Source organism: Clinocottus analis, unplaced genomic scaffold (assembly GCF_023055335.1).
Source record: "Clinocottus analis isolate CAN_PGR_092001 unplaced genomic scaffold, fCliAna1.0.p SCAF_52, whole genome shotgun sequence".
NCBI lineage: Eukaryota > Metazoa > Chordata > Actinopteri > Perciformes > Cottidae > Clinocottus > Clinocottus analis.
Window position 1 is genome coordinate 345,508 of NW_027176210.1, and position 5,247 is coordinate 350,754.

A 5,247-nucleotide genomic window follows, 5' to 3' on the forward strand; every position below is an offset into this window, starting at 1 on the left:
GTGCGCGTGCGTGCGCGTGTGTGCGTGTGAGAGAGCGAGTCAGGGAGAGGGTGGGAGTGTGTGTGAGCATGTGTTTGTGCTGGGAGGCGAGGGAGAGACGGTTGAAGGAAGCTAAAATGCTCTCTCTTCTTCCTCAGCCCTATAAGCTGAACTGGTTTCCTCCCCTCTCTCTCTCTCTCTCTCTCTCTCTCTCTCTCTCTCTCTCTCTCTCTCTCTCTCTCTCTCTCTCTGTGTTTCTTTCTCCCTCTATCTGTGCATCTCTCGCTCTCTGTACACTGTGCATGTATGTCCTCCTCCAACACTCAATACCTTCTCTCTCTCCCTGCTGATGTGCCCTCCCTTCCCCTTCTCCCTCTTATACATTTATTCAGGGCTGCAGACTGTCTGCTCCCAGAGTCAGTTCTTCCCACGGGCCCCGGGTAGAGATGGAGGGAGGGAAGAGAAGGAGAAGAGAGGGAGGATGAAGGAGGGGTTGGGTGGAGGGTGGGGGTGCATGTGGAACATGTGCAGTGCATTCATTTCAAATGTGAGCGACACAAATGTGTGCCTTTAAAAAGGTGAAAATGAGCCCCGTTCATGGTTCAGTGCACATTATCTGGCCTGGGATCATTCAGAGAGCGACAGAGATGCAGGAGGCAAACTTGAAGGAAGTCTCCGGCTGATCGCTGGCTTGCTTTTAATTAACACTTGTTCCCCCACCCCCCCGTTCCAGGCTTCGGGGCTGGCTGAGCACCAGAACTAAGAGCGCAGAAGATGAATGGGTATTGAAACAGGCTCGTTGTGGCCATGTGCTCAGTGATGAGCGCTGCTGATGCACCGCTCCAAAACCGGAGACAGTATTTACAATACCCTCATGTTGGAACCAGAAAGAGGGTTTGTGCACACTCTTGTGTGAATGAGAATGGCAGTAACAACGTGATGATTTCCATATTTACTCAGATATGCAAACACACCGAATGCTAATTTCATCCCTGAGACATCATCATAATTAGATTATAAATTAGGTGCATTTCTTACCGGACAAGAGGTGCTAATTCATTTATTTTACGCCAGCGGGGGAGAACATTGGATGGCTTCGGCAGCAGCCATCCTATAGGCAGAGCAGAACATTGGAGGACTTATCATATGCTCGTCTGACGGCATAGTCAAATAAATGATCATACTGACAGAAATATTCAGAATAACATTTAAAGACATGGTCCTATGCTGTGCTCTTCCAATTGGGTATACATGTATAGCAGGCGCATTGTTTTGATCCTCCCTATAAACAAATCAGATGCCATAAAGCGGTATTTTACAGAACCAACAAGCCTCGCCGCTCTCTCCAGCGATGCTGCCAGGCAGTTGAGGACGGCATGATAAGTACTCTGGTGGGTTGGGACACAGATGCCTTCAGGCCGTTTAATATTAGCAATTTCTAATTCTTATTTGGCTATGTTAATGCCAATCAAGCACGTTTAATTTACCACACACCCTAAAACAAATAAACAAAAGTGGTGAAATGCCTGAATAAGGAAAACTCTGGTAATTTGAGGAACCATCACACATTTGGAATACTAGTGGGAAAATCAATGTTTAGGCAGTTATTGTATTATGATCCTCACTCATGTGTCAGAACCAGAGTCTCTCTCAGTGATTCAGCAGAACGCGTTGACAGGACGTCGCTCTGCTGAAGGGAAGCAGTCTGTGGTTCAAATGCAGAAATCTGCATAGTGGGCACCACTTGGGAATTTTTTAGAAAGTATTTGCTCTTATTTATTTAAATACATGCGTTTTGATCAAGACTTAACACATAACAAATGCAGCACAACACATTCAGTTCTTTAACTAGTATTAATTGCAGTTTGTTTTTTTTTACAAACAAAGGTTGTGCTATAGAGTTCATTTTTCACTGATACGTTACATTTAGCTGAAGCTTTTATCCAAAGCGACTTACAATAAGTGCATTCAACCGTGAGCATAAAGTTCTCTTAGGGTTCACATTTGGTCCATAAGATTGATGAATACAAGCTTTTTTGTGCATAAATTTAAACCGATATAACCTTCTCTCGCAGCAGTGTAACTGATAACATGAATAGCCACGTTCCATTTCTGTGTGCAAGTGCCAGGGCGCTGCTATTGTGTGTGTTGGCTCAGTGACACTTAATTAACGCTATTACTTACACCTTGTGCTCCTACGTTTACTGCTTTGCCGAGCCAAATATGTCTGCATTGAGACGGGCCCCTTCACAAGCTTAAATGTGTTATTGATGCCAGAAGATATTACACTGTTTTGGTCAATTAAGATCATTTTTAAAGACAGATGTGTGTTGTGCAGGTGCATGTCAACTAATAGCATCTTTATTGTAGTTATTGTAACGTTCAGTTCTATCAAGAAAAACTAGCTTTAACCTTTTAAGCCCAGAGCCTCTTTTTAGGTTTCTGCTTGAAAATGACATACAAACTAAAACATCTGTGTCTCTGCGACCACTAGAGCTATTTGAATAATCTTGGAGTTAATAAACAAGTATAATGTTAAGTTTTGCTCAGATGTGTAAATATCAGTCTAAGTGTTACTGGTTAAGAGTAAATGAAGATGACACACAAAAAGAAATGTAAAGTTTCAGGTCCGCCTAGAAAAAAAGCACTTTTAGCATGATTTTTACCTTGAAATGATGCATTTGTTAGCTTTTAAATTCTCCCAAATCCTACCTCAAAGTTTTAACATATTGTTTGCATTGTTTTACTTTGATAAAGTGAAGCAGAACAAAGTGAGAGAGGATTTAGTACAGAAAAAAGTCAGGCAAGGGCTCACATTTGTAACATTTGGAGAAGAAAAAATAAAAAAATTCAATGTTTTTTTTTTTTTTTTTAACCCTAAAGTAAAAACTAACATCTGGCTTCAACCTTAAAGTAAAAACTAACAACTAGCTTCAACCTTAAAGTAGAAACTAACAACTAGCTTCAACCTTAAAGTAAAAACTAACAACTAGCTTCAACCTTAAAGTACAAACTAACAACTAGCTTCAACCTTAAAGTAAAAACTAACAACTAGCTATAACCTTAAAGTAAAAACTAACAACTAGCTTCAACCTTAAAGTAGAAACTAACAACTAGCTTCAACCTTAAAGTAAAAACTAACAACTAGCTTCAACCTTAAAGTAGAAACTAACAACTAGCTTCAACCTTAAAGTACAAACTAACAACTAGCTTCAACCTTAAAGTACAAACTAACAACTAGCTTCAACCTTAAAGTACAAACTAACAACTAGCTTCAACCTTAAAGTAAAAACTAACAACTAGCTTCAACCTTAAAGTAAAAACTAACAACTAGCTACAACCTTAAAGTAAAAACTAACAACTAGCTTCAACCTTAAAGTAGAAACTAACAACTAGCTTCAACCTTAAAGTAAAAACTAACAACTAGCTTCAACCTTAAAGTAAAAACTAACAACTAGCTTCAACCTTAAAGTAGAAACTAACAACTAGCTTCAACCTTAAAGTAAAAACTAACAACTAGCGTCAACCTTAAAGTAGAAACTAACAACTAGCTTCAACCTTAAAGTAAAAACTAACAACTAGCTTCAACCTTAAAGTAGAAACTAACAACTAGCTTCAACCTTAAAGTAGAAACTAACAACTAGCTTCAACCTTAAAGTACAAACTAACAACTAGCTTCAACCTTAAAGTAGAAACTAACAACTAGCTTCACCATTAAAGTAAAAACTAACAACTAGCTTCAACCTTAAAGTAAAAACTAACAACTAGCTTCAACCTTAAAGTAAAAACTAACAACTAGCTTCACCATTAAAGTAAAAACTAACAACTAGCTTCAACCTTAAAGTAAAAACTAACAACTAGCTTCAACCTTAAAGTAAAAACTAACAACTAGCTTCAACCTTAAAGTAGAAACTAACAACTAGCTTCAACCTTAAAGTAAAAACTAACAACTAGCTTCAACCTTAAAGTAAAAACTAACAACTAGCTTCAACCTTAAAGTAAAAACTAACAACTAGCTTCAACCTTAAAGTAGAAACTAACAACTAGCTACAACCTTAAAGTAAAAACTAACAACTAGCTTCAACCTTAAAGTAAAAACTCAAAAGGAAGTTTGCTAACATTGAGGTTTACTGCACAGTAAAACGTTTCTGTTGGATAAAGTTAGTTATTTCTCGAAGTCTAGTTGACTTACCGGTCATGGTGTGTCACAGGGATACAGGATGTAACACTAGCATTTAGCTAACGCTTGTTGTCTTCACAGTACTTTGTCAATATGTGTTTCCACCTGAACCAAATGTCACAGAGGGAGGCGACTTTGCATGCCATTTAAGAAAGCGCATGCAAAGTGACACCAGAACACAACATGAAGAAAACGTATTCACTGATCTGACAACAGAGAGAACGATCAAACTCACAATGTCCCGTGGACAGTGGAGAAGAAGATCCGGAATGATTGCGATATTATTGCAGGTATGTGCAGGTTAAGTGTTATTCTTTGACTTTATTATTAGCCTGCCAATACATATAATCTGACGAGAACAACCAAATTAACGTTCATTGTGAAACAAGTTTGTGTAGCTTCTGGGTTGTGATGGACAGTTCCTTTTGCTGAAACACATCCAATGATCACTCACAGTCACAAAGAAAGAATCAATTATTGGAGGAAACGATTGATGTGTGTGAGCAGAAAGGAGTATAGTAAATATTTTGGTTCCTTCCAATGTCCAGTATTCCTTCATGGTGCTGTTCCACTAAAACACATACCTACATGATGTCCCAGAATTCCCTGAAAGACCTACATTAGTTCAATCACCCTCCGATCATTTGTCATGACAAGAAAATAAAAATCACATATTAAAAATACAATGCATCGTTGTCAGTACACCTGGAGGCTGTTTTCTTGAAGCTTAAGCCAAGACAGCCCACTGTTGACCATTACTCACACAACGAAGGACAGCACGATGTGTAAAGAGTGTTGTTTGTTAACTCCACTAAAATAGTGTTTTTTTCACCAAACTAGTAAATCATTTTCCAAAAATATATGTTATTGTTTAGACTACATCAAATAATCTTTTCAGAACAGTTAGAGAACAATTGGGACCCTCCATGAAACATGTTTTCTAGTCTTTACCTCACACTCACCTTCAGGTCACGCTCCACCTACATATTGTATGAAAGTAGATGACCCGACGCATGCGTTGGTATCATGTCGGCATGCGTTGGTATCATGTCTGCATGCGTTGGTATCATGCGTTGGTATCATGTCGG